This window comes from Oryctolagus cuniculus, chromosome 2 (assembly GCF_964237555.1).
Source record: "Oryctolagus cuniculus chromosome 2, mOryCun1.1, whole genome shotgun sequence".
Classification (NCBI taxonomy): domain Eukaryota; kingdom Metazoa; phylum Chordata; class Mammalia; order Lagomorpha; family Leporidae; genus Oryctolagus; species Oryctolagus cuniculus.
Window position 1 is genome coordinate 143,777,702 of NC_091433.1, and position 14,621 is coordinate 143,792,322.

The 14,621-nt window shown below is 38.7% G+C and overlaps 2 long non-coding RNA genes across 4 annotated transcripts in view; one reads left to right on the forward strand and one right to left on the reverse strand.

The window, feature by feature from the left end:
• LOC138848811 (uncharacterized) overlaps positions 1–14,621 on the reverse strand; it is a 501,068-nt gene that overhangs the window by 67,179 nt on the left and 419,268 nt on the right. The gene's annotated exons all lie outside the window — the stretch shown is intronic.
• Positions 5,817–12,147, forward strand: LOC103347677 (uncharacterized). Its single transcript, XR_516257.3, has 3 exons — positions 5,817–6,007; positions 7,464–7,510; positions 11,906–12,147. It is a non-coding gene; the product is annotated as an uncharacterized lncRNA (long non-coding RNA).

Below are 14,621 nucleotides of genomic sequence, written 5' to 3' on the forward strand. Positions count from 1 at the left end.
TTTTGACCCCCATTTTCCACATGAAGAATTTGAGGCTAAACAATGTAAGTAAAATGTTCATGTTCAAATAGTTAGAAATGAAACTAGGTCTTTCTGGGCTTCTCTGTGCTTTCTGACCTCTGTGCAGCGTTACACTGATTTCTACATAATATTATGCCTGTGACCCTCTAACTTTGGCTTTATAAAATGCTTCACATGTCACATTTTGGTTCTATCAACAGCACGAGTGGGGACATTACATTACTGGTATAAAGGACTTCACTTTGCTGATGGAGAGACAAATGTATTAGAATTCAAAAGTATGCCCTCCCCCCACCAAGCATTTCTTTTTCTCAGATTAGGAATGTGGTGTAACTTGTTTGCTTTTTAGTGCAATACAAGGATGAGGAGCTTGCTATGAAAATATGTTGTGGTGTTTGCTAATCGGCCCTTCCTAGACTAACAAAGTATGTGGTCCACACTTTCCATTCAATAGCAGGTATTAGACCTGTCTAAGGAGAAATTCTACTTTCACTGCTGAAGCTATCTTTCTGAACAGATTATGAATAAAATGGAATATTTTTCTGGCAGCATTTTGAACCCTCAGCTACTGGATCTGGAGGAAACCTGAAAATACAAGGGATTTCCATTTGTGGAATATGAGATGGAGGATAAAGCTAAGTGACCTTTTGAGAACACTTTAAAATTATATTCTGTTTATTGAGTTCATGTCTTGGTCCAAGGTTCAGAATGATATTCATTTTGGATGAATAGGTTTTCTTCTCAAATCATTGTGAAGAAAATTATGAGCATATGAAAATATTGTATAAATAAAAAGATTCATTTGGATGTTTTAGGAACAACACATGCTTTTAGGAACTAGGAGATATAATTCTCCCTGTGGATAGCTGTACAAATTATGGGAAGTCATTTAATTTCTCCAAGTCTCAAGTTCCTTATCATAAAACGTAGGGTTGTATCTCACTTGTCTTAAAATTACTATGGAATTAGAAATCTATGATTCTTTCACCCACCTTAGATTGAGCAGTTACTTGTGCATTTGCACTGCAAATGAACACAACTGGAGAAAAGTATCTCAATAAATTCCTGGGAAATAATTTGACAGTGAGACTAAATTATAAATAGCTTTCATTGTCTAACACATAGAAGAAGCTAACAAGATTTTTCAACTTGGTGCAGCAATGATGATTATCTCGGCCTTTTTAGGCTTTTCTCATTGTCCTGAAACATAGGTATCAAGGAAATAAAAAGGATAAATTCTGTGTATTTACTCCTGGTGATGATAACATCTACATTTGACATTCTAGAATAACAACATCTTCAGCAGCAACTAAGATATGCATGTCTCAGAACTGAGAAACTTTTAAAATCCCTTTTTAAGCAAGCAGCCAAAGAAGAGTCTTAATAATTGATTATAATTGATTTTAACCTTGTCCTAACCTGGGCAAAATGGCAAAGCCAATCATCTTTGTCCAGATGGGGTATGAGAAAAGAGCCCCCAGTCCACATCTTTAAAAGCTCCAGACATGAGCAGAAGATAAAATATTTAGTCTGCCAAAGCCTTGACCTCCCAATTCCAGCCAGTTTTGAACTTGAATTGATTTCCGACAAGGCATCTGGGAGATGATTACAACAAAATGCACTAAAGCTGGGCAGCCTTTATTTTAACATCCCAGCAGCTTAACCTGTTAATAACAGCAATTGTTTTAGATACAATACCAATTTCTGTAACTGACGCAAGAAATGGATAACAGCAGCACAGACTCCTAGGCAGTGCAATAAAAAAAAAAAAAAAAAAAAAAGGAAAGAAAGAAAAAGCACAGCTGGTCACAGAGGAGGTGCTGGTAACGTTTTCCAAAAATACTCTAGTTTTTGGGGACCCAGACATCATCAGAGCCCAATTCTGTCATCTCAAAAAAAATCCTTAGCAGAAGGGTGCATGTTGAGAGAAGCACTGTGAACAAGGGGACCTTGAATCACATTTGTGTTCTGCTGGCGAAAGCCGAGCTCTCCTGTGCAAGTCACTTCACAACTCTATGTCTAATTTGCTTTCTTTCAAATAATACTGCCCAATAAAAATGTAACTGAGCCACAAATGGGAACCCATTCATAAGTTTAAATGATTTAGTAACCACATTTAAAAAGTTCTAAATGGCAAAATTAATTTTTGTTATATTTAATCTAACACATACCAAATATTGTCATTTGAACATGTAATCAATGAAAAGTTATTAATATAATATTTTACACTTATTTTTTCATATTGAGAATTTGAAATAAATGGTGTATTTTCTATTTTGGCACATTTCCATTCTAATTGTCCATTTTCCAAGTGCTCATTAGCCACATGTGGCTAGTGGCTACCATAATATATAGCCTAAAGTTGAAAAATGAGCAAATTAGACTAATCATCTCTAGGGTCTTTCCTAACTATAACAAATCATGATAATTCTAAATATTTCATCTGCTTTCTCTTTTAAATCAGCTACAGGACACAAGCAGAGTTATGGCTTGTTGATGAGTGGGATCTGGATGTTACAGTGGTTGCATCTATGGCCACAAGTTTGAGTTTAGAAGTCAGTAATGTCCAAGTAGGTGCAAGAATATGGCCTTTATTCTCTCTATGGTCAACTGTGTTCCACAAGTTGGTCATACTACTGTAGGACAAGTGGTCAGAAGGAGTGGTTGAATAAAATGTCACGACATAGTTCAGCATGTCCAATTCAACAAAATGACAAAACGTCCTGTTTCTGAGCATTATTGACATACCATTCATGTTGCACATACCAGATTATCTGATGATCATGTAATCATCTCAACCACCCTTTGAGGTGGGCATTTCTAAAAAAGAAATTAATTACCTGCCTAAGATTAGACTCCTAGAAAGATACTCTGTATGGATCTGAATCCAGCATTTTCAAAACTGAACTTGGTCTCTTGGCCACCATAATGTGCCAATTTATAGATAACAGCATTCAGTCTTCCATCACCTTCCCACGAAGGTTTTCCAAATTGAAAATATAATGAAGAGGAGACACAAAAAGACTAAAGATGTTGCTTTCACTTTTTAGCAATTGAGAAAGTAAAAACAGTACAGCAGATGATAGTATTCTAATAAACAAATAACTTGTTTCTCTCCCAGTAGTGAACACATACACAAAAAGAGAGAAGGCAGGAAAAGAGAAGGGAGGAGGAAAGACTGAAGGCACAAATAAAGGGAGAAAGGAAAGAAAGATAGAAGAGAAGGAGGAATTGATTTGCCAAGCACAACTGACTGTCAATAAAGTGCCACAATTCTGGCCAGAAAATCATGGCAACATTTTCCTCCATTAAACGTGGCTAAACATCCATGAGTCAAACTCAGATCACAATCTAATTGCACTTCCAGACAACAAAATACACTATTCCAAGTGAAATATAGAGGGAAATTTCTTTTTGCACTGAGTATGCTCTGTTCAGCACCCCATCCTCAAGTATGGACTCCTGCTATCTCCTTGTCACCAGACTGCCAGTGTTAAGAGAAAAGTTTAGTGAGCCGCGGCGCCGGCACACCGGGTTCTAGTCCCGGTCAGGGCGCCAGATTCTGTCCCGGTTGCCCCTCTTCCAGGCCAGCCCTCTGCTGTGGCCAGGGAGTGCAGTGGAGGATGGCCCAAGTGCTTGGGCTCTGCACCCCATGGGAGACCAGGATAAGTACCTGGCTCCTGCCATCGGATCAGCGTGGTGCGCTGGCCGCAGCACACTGGCCGCAGCGGCCATTGGAGGGTGAACCAATGGCAAAGGAAGACCTTTCTCTGTCTCTCTCTCTCTCTCACTGTCCACTCTGCCTGTCAAAAAAAAAAAAAAAAAAAAAAGAAAAAAAGAGAAAAGTTTAATTGCCTAAATGTTACTTATTTTCAATAATTTTATGTAACATTTTAATTGTCTGGTAGTTCTTTTTGCATTGAGAAGTTGGCCAAGCATGAGAAGTAAGACTGGACAGTGGTATTTCTCCCATTATTTTTTTTTCTGATATCTAAAAGTATCAGAATGCATGGAACTGGTAATTTGAGGCACAAGTCCTTCCTTTTGAAAATGTTACTCTTGGGGCAACTGCCTGTATTCTGGCGTCTCAAATGAGCACTGTTTCAAGTCTCAGCTGCTCCATTTCCAATCCAGCTGTCCTGCTAATGCGCTGGGAAAGAAGTGGAAGATGACCAAGTACTTGGGACCCTGCTACCCCCTTGGGAGACTTGGATAGAGGCTCAGACAGAGTCACTGTGGTCATTTGGGGATTGAATCAGAGGAAGGAAGACATTCACATTCTCTCTCCCTCTCTCTCTGCCTTTCAAATAAAATTTAAAAAAAAAACTTTTTTGAAAAAAAAAGGGAAACATTATTCTAACTGCAGTTTTAATATGATCTGAAGCTCAGCTTCTTAAAGAAGACTTTGGAAAGGGCTCAGCAGCCAGCCTGTTACCATGTTCTGCAGCTGCACCATAATATGTCCATTACCTATGAACTAAAAGCTAGAACCACAAGATCTAATCATCTGTTTATTGTGTCTTAACTTCAGAAACCACTAATATCATGGTTGCACGGAGACTGCTCCTCAAGCTGGCCAGCAATATGTTAATATTTTATGCACACAGGATGAGAACATTTTATATTTATTGCAGAATTTCTCCATACCAAGCTTTGTTTTGAGTGCTTTGCGTAGATTTGTTAGTACTCCTTAGATATTACTATTATCATCCCCATTTTATAGAAGAGGAAACTGAGGCACATAATGCTTAAAAATAATAATATTCAATATGTTTGCGTCCCATTATTTTCTTATATTGATCTTAAAATACATTTCTCAGTCACCACCCAGCCATAACTGCAACCCTATCTGGGTTTTAATGTCTCCATTATTCTTTTTTTTTTTTTGACAGGCAGAGTGGACAGTAAGAGAGAGAGACAGTGAGAAAGGTCTTCCTTTACCGTTGGTTCACCCAGCAATGGCCGCTGCGGCCGGTGCACCATGCTGATCCGAAGCCAGGAGCCAGGTGCTTCTCCTGGTCTCCCATGCGGGTGCAGGGCCCAGGCACTTGGGCCATCCTCCACTGCACTCCCGGGCCACAGCAGAGAGCTGGACAGGAAGAGGGGCAACCAGAACAGAATCCGGCGCCCTGACCGGGACTAGAACGCCGTGGCTCACTAGGCTAATCCTCCGCCTGCGGCACCGTCTCCATTATTCTTGATCCTGATCACAAAGTTCTGTGTTTGTCGCCAGTAGAGAAGGTTTTTATGTATTCTATCAGATATTTATTACTACATGACAAGCCACTCGAGAACTCTGAACTTGGGGAGTTGTAGCGTAGCATGTTAAGCCATTATCTTTAACACTTCAATATCCCATGTTGGAGTGCTGGATCCACTTCCAATCCAGTTTTCTGCTAACATGACTGGGAAAGCAGTAGAGGATGGCTCAAGAACTTGGGCCCCCACCACACAGGTGGGAGGTGTGGATGGCATTCCTGGCTCCTGGCTTTGGCACTGTCTAGATCTTACAGCTGTAGTAGCCATTCAGGAAGTAAACCAGTGGATGAAAGACATCTCTCTAGTCTCACAGGCATAGAAAGCCATGACACGGTGGCAAAAAACAATTTAACTGAAAGATCCTGGTGAACAAGACCCTAGCAGAAGGATCAGGCCATCAAGGAGAGAGGCGCCTTTCTCTGAAGGGAGGAAGGAACCTCCACTGTGATACGGCCTTGACTAAACAAATTCAGAGCCTAGACAGCTCATAGCAAGAGTCTCGGGTGATTGCTGACATCATAAATAAGAGTGCCAATTGTTAAATCAACAAAGGGAGTCACTGGGTTCATGCTCCCCATGCAGGATCTCTGTCCTTGATGTGTTTAACTATGAAACTCAAAAGCAACACTACTAGACGAACAATACCCTATACCTGGTTCGGTTGTGTGAGTGCAGCCTGTTGAAATCCCTGCTTAGTATATACTAAGTTGATCATCAGTATATGAAGGTAATTGAAAATGAAATGTGATGAAGGGCGGGATGGGAGAGGGAGAGGGAGAGAGGAGGGCCACGGGATGGAGGGAGGTTGGGGGGAGAAGCCACAACAATATAAAAGTTGCATTTCTTAAAACTATTGGTTGAACTCTGTAATTAATACACAATTACTCTTAGGTGTTTAATTAATGCTATAACTAGTACTCAAATAGTATTTTACACTTTGTTTCTGTGAGGGAGCAAAATGTGGCAATCTTTACTTAATATATGCTAAATTGATCTTCTGTATATAAAGATAATTGAAAATTAATCTTGATGTGAAGGGAAGGGGAGAGGGAGTGGGAGAGGGGAGCATTGTGGGTGGGAGGGAAGTTATCGGGGGGAGGGGAGGAAGCTATTGTAATCCATAAGCTGTACTTTGGAAATTTATGCTCATTAAATAAAAAAAAAGACATCTCTCTCACTCTCACTCTCTCACTCTCACTCTTGCTCTTTTCCCCTCCTTCCTTCCCTTCTTCATTCCTCTCTCTCTACTGCTCTGTCTTTCAAATAAATAAGTCTTTTTAAGAGCAACTCTCTGAATTAAAATAAAAAATTATGTGTATTTTAGCATAAATTTTTAAAATTTAAAGTAATAACTATATAAGAAATACTTCATTTATTCATCATTCACTGAACAATTTTTCCAATACTCTTACCAGGGGTTACTCATGAAGCTAAATTTACCTGATGACTCAATAAGGAGTGGGTGATCAGGCCTCTTTCTCATGTCTAGAAGTTGGTGCCAAGTCTGTCACCTGGGCCACCTGTCTCTAGCAGGTTATCCTAGCTTCTTAATATAAAAATTTTTCTCCAAATCTCAATATGCAAATGCTTTTGCAAATCTACTTTAACTCATTTATTTGCATCTTCTTGGCCAAAGCAACTCTTATGATCAAGTCTAATACCAAATTTGGAAGGAACAATACAACACTTTGAAACTATAACAATCTAACATGTAATAAACACCTTGCATATCTTTCCTTCTCTTTTAACATTGTCAAAACAACTCAAACCCAAGTAGAAGACTGAATAAGAGGAGCAAATCCAAATTTCCCAATAAGCTGCAAATCATCAAATTCTCAATTTGACCTTCAATTGGAGCCTCAGATGTAAGCAAATATGAGGTCCTGTATTTCCACTGAAAAGAATTTCTCTTCATAGAATGTTTTGGAAAGGTGACCCCCAAGTTTTATATTTAAATGAAAAACAACATTTCATTTGAGGGTACAACAATATTAAATATTTTTACAAGACTCTACAGGATGATGATAATGGCTTGAGCCATATTTTTGCCATGGGAACTTTTGTTTTACTGAAACACTAAAATTACAATCAGATGTGCTCATCCTCTGTTGAAGTAATGAACAATGGTATGTCTGAGAGAGAAATTCAAAGTGCATCATTTATCTTATCCTATTTTCAATTAGGCCGAATAAAGTGTAAAGTTGGTTCCAAACTACATCATAGAAACAGGGTGAGTAAATTTATTATACCACTAGAGTGCTAATCTTAGCAGATGGTAGAAAAATATTTTTAGCATGAAATATGCTAAAGCAATAAATCTGAACAAGGTAGATCTTATCAACTAATATCTCCCCAGTGTGAGGTAAAGCTCCTGCATGACAACTCAGCGTTCTTAGGAAGACTGGGTGGATGTGGTTAGATATGGCCCTCTGTGAGAGAAGAGACAAACAACAAAAATAAGAATTAAACATGAAAAGAAATCACACACTCAGCTCATTGTATTGAATTTTTTTAAAAAGGAAAATCACTCTGTCATGTTTTAAATGCTCTTAAATTTTATTTTTGAAATCATGTATACACCAGAGTCTTCTCAGTCTTCCACTTTGGAATTTTCCAAGTTGCAATTTTCACAAGAAGCTTCTGTCAGGTCAGTTTTAGAGTAGAGATGATCATACAGAGTCACACATGGCTACAGATCACCATTAGCCAAGGCAAGCATTCAACTAGAGAGTCCTGGAAAGAGACTTAAATTTACTCTCTGGCTCAGAACACCAGAATGAGACCTCCCATTCCCAAAGTGTATTTGGTTCATGGTTCATAAGCATCCAGCTGCTAAGTCCAAGCAGATAAGATAGACTGCTCATTCAGAACAGTCAGAATGTGGTATTCAAAAGCAACTTCCAAAAGAAGATCAGGAAATGTAAGAGCAAGAGAACAGACTAAAAGCAATGATGTGTTTAAGAAGTAGTTGAGCTATATAGTTTTCAGGGTGGCCACTAAGTGTATGTTTTAGGTCATGTTGTATCTGATTAATGTTATATCCCAAATAAGTGATGTGTTTGAGTAGATTAGAGTGGCAGTGGGTCTGGAGCCAGTAAATAGCGAATGAATTCATTTCCAAATCTGTTACTAATTGTCCATATAACTGAGCTCATTACATGATTTTTCTGGGTTTAAATTAATTATTTACAAAAGAAGACTTGGACTGTAATGTCACTATATAAAAATGAGTGTGAAGAGAAAAAAAGAGTCAGAGAGTGACAACCAGCAGGGTCCAGTGACTTGAGTGACTAGGCATTCCTCTTAATTAATCCTTCCAATGCATTAAATAATTAATTATGTCTCATTCGTCGGAGTAAATAAAAAAAAGCTAAAACCAGTAAGATGTCAAAATATTAAAGATAGTCTGGAAAAATTGTGTTAAACCATCTTGATATTCTCATAGTTTTGATGGTCTGATAATAGAGGCAGATGTTTGAGATTAAGGGTTGAAAGAGAATTCAAGACAGAAACATCTCTGGTTGGTGGAGGGAGTGATGGTGGTGGTGGTGGTGGTGGTGGTGGGGTAAGTGAGGGTGGCAAACAGAGAAGGAGGGACCACTCCAGACATTATCCTCAGAGTTCTCTCCTTCCAGACTCTTTGATTTGAATCTCTAGTGCCCCAGAACTAGAACATTTATAAATAAAACAAAGTCTTCGTGGGAATGTGAGGTTAGGGCAGGGAATTTATGTACTGCTGTCCATGGTCCTGATCATCCTGTGGCTACTGCATGGCTTTTTCTCCTAATCATGGGAGAGATGACCTTTCTCCAGTTTATCCTTAATGGAACAAGCATCTGTTTATTAATGCAAAAACAACTGGATAACATGGCATGAATAAAGCCTGAGAGACATAGGCAACAAAATATGACAAGGGAGAAACAAAAATGGTGATCTAATTTTCAAATAATTCAAGTTACCATCAATAAAACTACAAATTACCACAACTGAAATGCAGAACTATTGAAGTAGAGTATAATATTTATGTCTAAAATTACATAGTTATATCACGTCATGTTATAAACAACGCATTTAGATCAGAGGTACAGAATATCCAACATTAAAATAAAACTCGCTGGCTGAATTATACTAAACAATTGGTGAGGTTTTTATGTTGTTGTTTAGTGTTTTCCCTCTTGATTACATTTAGAAGTTTTACACTGTCATACAACAAATAGAATAGTGACTTACTTTGCATTTCATGCCACTAATTTTCTGTATGTTTGTCAATTCTACTGTGTTTTCCAAAATATCCCTTTGAAAATAAGGGTGGGAGTACTCCATACCCCCTCAGCTGTGTTTATGTGTCTCAGTCAGGAAAATGGCTTGTGAGAGAATGCTAGTAGTAGCCCCAATATCCGTTATCCTATTTTTCCAAAGTAATGGAATCTTTAACCAGGATGCCACAGAGTTAAGATTAAATTTCATAATTTCCTAGCAGCAAGGGGTGTCCACATCTTTCTATCAAGAGATAAAGAGGGACAGGTGACTTCTTCACTCTCTTCTGCCTTTCTTTTCCTCTGTCTTGCAGTCTGCATCACTACTACCTCAGAAGACTCTAGTCAAAGGCTGGGGAGTAGTAAGCTGGAAGGACCATGGTGGAAAGAACTATCACAATTTATGCCACAGAGAAATGAGCATGTATTTTTCTACATAAGTGATTACCATCTTTCCCTGCTACTAGCAGCTGAACTTAATCCTATTTATCAACATTAGATGAATGCAAAACAGTAACTGACTCATGTACACTCAATCAAAGAAGGGAATATAAAGCAACATAACATTGCACCAAGCAAAAGAGCGCTACGATGTTCTATTATTTTCACCTGAGGCAGAAATCTCCAAATGTCTTCAAACTGTACAAGAGTTGCTTTTCACCAAAATAAAGATTTTTCCAAAATAATTTATCTAAAACATTTTATTTCCAAAGAAATAATTTTCTTCCTCCAAACATTCTCCCTACTCTAACTCATAGCCCAGAAGTGGTGCTGCAAGCTTCACAGTAAACCTTTTAAGTGGATGACAATGAGAAACTTGAAGCCAACATCCACTAAAAATGAGTTAGGCATCCTAGATTTCTAGGTCTCCCAAAAGAGATTGGGGGCTCTTTTTTCCTGGTGATATAGGTGTGCACTCTAAGCTGATTTTTGCACAAAACTTGGTATTTTCATGCAGCATTAGGAGTGGCCAGAATCACATTAACTCTGCCCCTTATGGAAATTGCTGTGACCCTTATTTCCTGCATTTGGACCAACTGTCAATTGTCTTTGAATGTGAAAGATAGTGGTGATCTCTTTGTATGCAGGCAGGCTGCGTTTCAAAACAGACAACCAGTTGTGAACACTTTGCAGAAAGAGCCTGAATTCCTCCCTGAAGGCCCCTCCCTTCTCTCTTCTTATTGCCTAGAAAATACCAAGAAAGTTTAAAATTAATGGTTACCAATTGAAAAAGAAAAGGAAATCAAAGAAACATTTATCCCCTGAGAAGCAGCCCTATTTTTTTCACAGACGGTTTCTGTCAGCTCTGGTTTTAGTGGAGAGGCTGGGGAAGAGAAAAGTCCATGCATAGGACAGAAAATATGCTTTTAGTCAGCAGCCAAAAATTTTTTTTTGCTTTATATCTCATAAGAATATAATATAAAGTGGGGCCACACACTTTTCTCAAGTTCTATGTTACTGACTTTAAAATCTAGGTTCTTTAGGATTAAAATCAAATACAAAAGATATACATATATGGCAGTAATTTATGTAACAGCAACAAAAGATACATAAATCTCCCCTGAGGCTATAAATACTTCAATTCCAATTTACCTGTACACAAAGCTCATATTAGTAGCCATAAGGACTTTAGTCACTGGACTAGGCATCCATGAGAGGATCAACATGCTTGGGAACTCCACAACAGCAGCCTCATGAGATAAAGGTATGTAGGTTGTAGGTTTTGACCTATCCAAGCCCCTTAGCTAATCTCTAGCTACTATTTTCCACCAACTGCTTAATTTCAGCTGAGATTTGATATTGGCTACAGAGGTACTGAGAGGGAATATGTGGATGACACAAGGCAAAGACATCGCCATTGTCAGAAAGATAAGACTTGGCATATTCCCTGTTAATTGAAGTCACTAACACCATCTGTGTTTGCATAGGAGACAGAGACAACTGTTATTAGTCAGATGACTTTACTCTGAGTAGTTTGGCCCAGATAAACTCCAAAAAGAAGACATGAAAACTCTTCTGTAGGTAACATTCTTTGTTCCTACATTTTTTTCTCTTGACCAGTAAGAAACACCAAGAAGTGATGGGAGTAGAACGAAGGGTGAGAAAATGAATCTACTGACATGGTAATTGGGGGGATGTGTGAAAAAGAAGCTATGATAGTTTCCTTGCAAGCTCAAGTATGATATTCTGCTATTTCTAGGCTGCATCACCTCCTCTGTTGTATCTCACTTCCTCTCTCAGAGCATTATAAGATATTAATCCCACTTAGAAATTCTAACAGAGAACAAGATGAGACATAGATATACTAAGAAACTTGAGAAATATCTATTCAACTTCCTTTTCCTCTCCATTTTTCTCTGCTCCCATAGGAAGACTGGAACTTTGCTGAAGAATGAATGGAGATGGCAAGAAGTTGGTCACCTCCACTAACACCATCCCTGAGTATCTGGAAAATCTTATTCCTATCCAACTGTTAATGTTCTCCTAATTACAATTTCACTTGCTTCCCTAGTTTGTGCTATACTATATCATTCATTTGAACTTACTGTGATTGATCTATGTCAACATTAACTATACTCACAAGGAAGTCAATAAATAAAGTTCAATAGTTTTTTATTTCTTTGCTTTTTTATTAGGAAGAATAGGTGGGTTAAATATCACCAGCAATGGCAGAAGCATAGAGCATCCCTCAGTGTTTTGCTAAAAAAAAAAATCAACGTATTCTTTTAACACAAATCAGATTTAAATCCACAAATGGGTTTGCTTTGCCAATTGACCCGTTACATTAAGTAGCCTTTTTATTTATTTCTTTAAGAGGTAGAGAGAAAGAAACAGAGAGGGACAGATAGACAGTGAGCTCCCTAAATTCTCACAATGGTTGAGAGACAAGACAGGAGCCCAGAATTTGATTCAGGTCTCTCACCTGTGTGGTAGGATCCCAACTACTTGAGTCATCACAGCTATCTCCCAGGGTCCACATTTGCAAGAAGCTGGAATAGGGAGCAGTGCCAAGATTCAAACCTAGCTACTGCAATGTGGGACAAAAGCTTCCTAACTGGCATCTTAACTTCCAGTCCAAATATCTGCCACACATCCCCCTTTGATTTTATTTTGCAAATATAAAAAAAAAACTATCTATCTATCTATATCTATCTGAAAGGCAGACACACACACAAAGACAGAAACAGATGAAAATCTTTCATTTGCTGGTTCATTCTTCAGTTGCTTTCAATGGTCAGAGCTGGGCAGGGCTGAAGCCAGGGGTTGGGAACTTAATGTTTTGTGGGATAGTGCTTGGGTACCAGGACTCAGTTACTTGAGCCTCACTGCTGCCTTCCAGGGTGTGCATTAGCAGGAAGCTGAAATCAAGGGCAGAGCCAGGACTCCACTGAAGGCACTCTGATAAGGGATGAAGGCAATCCCAACATGCAGTTTAACAACTAAGCTGAACTTCACCCCTCCTCCTTTGTTATGTTTAAATGCAAACATTGAAACAAAAACAATTTGCAAGTACTTGTACTCTGAGACAAACTTTCTTCACCATATTCCCAGTGAATCTGTTATTCAACAACATCACTGTTTTTTGCGGTTCTGGTTAAATAGCCACATAGTCAAACTTAAATGTTCCTCTCTAGTTAAGGAGGTTCATGTTCAGATGGCCAAGTGAGTCATTCCTTGTTCAAATAACAAAGGAGGAGGAGACTGAAGCATGATTTGTATGGATTCAAAGATGCCAGGGCTGAGGCCAGCATTGTGGATTAAGCAGGTTAAGGCACAACTTCAGCACTGGCATCCCCTATGGGCACTGGTTCCAGTACTGACTGCTCCACTTCTGATCCAACCCCCTGCTAATGCACCTGGGAAAGCAGCAGAGGATGGCCCAAGTGCTTGGGATCCTGCATCCACATGGGAGACTCAGATGAAGTTCCTGGCTCCTAGTTTTGGACTAGCCCAACCCTAGCCACTGCAGCCATTTGGGGAGTGAACCAGCAAATGAAAGACCTCTCGCTCTCTGACTCCCATCTCACTCTGAAACTCTATCAAAAAAATAAAATAAATCTTAAAAAAAAGATACTGGGACTGATCATCTAGGTTTAGTTCAGTTGTGTATAGACCCTACCGGACCCACAGCTACAACAGGGTCATGGAAGATCCTACCTGGTTAGGTTTTAACACTTTGTTACACTATCTTGAAGAAGTTTCAGGTGTGAGAACAGAGATGGAAATGTGAGGGCAGAGTGGTTCTGAGAGAAGGGTGAAGCTGCCAGGGTAATAGCAAGGGAACATAAGTGGAACACTGAGCCCTAATGCTCAAACCTCAAAGGAGAGGACTTCAATATCTAGAAAACTACAATGGCTATATAGGCACAGGACAGTTGCCAAATATCAACCAGCCCTGGAGAAGACCAAAGATAATATTCACCAAAACCAAACAAAAAACAATAATACCAGAACTGGGGCCATCACCAACCTGCCTAACTTATGGAAATAAGACTTTGAAGATCTGTGATCCCCATAATGAATAACTGGAGGTTGAAAGCTTTTGGCCATTTTGCCAGTCAGTTTCACTTTGGACAGTGTTTACGTATCAGAAATCATCATTTCTCTAATTTGTTACCATGTGTTATTCCACTCCAGTCTCAAAATCAAAGCATATGAAATAAATTGAGAAAGTCTATATCTGTATTCCAAGTTCCAACTTTGTAACATCTGCATTGCATGCAGCCACCTCCGGGTGTACACTGCCCCCTGGGTGCTCTCATGGTGCCAAGAATGCATTCTGCCATACCATATTATTTTCATCTCCTAACTGTGTTCTCCATTGTTCCTGATCTTTGGAGAAAAGAAAATTCACACTCCCAGGATCTCAGGTGTGAAATACACTCATTATTTTTAATACTTTCTGTGACTTTTTTCCTTCATTTGCTGAGTATAAATTGTGATATTTCTTTCATTGATTTCTTAAGCCAATTAGTTTAAAAAATTAAATGTAAATATGAAAAATATGAAAAGACAGATCATCTTCAGAGTTGTTACCATTGAATATGGGCAATAAGTAGGTATATAAAAAACTGTATATGACAC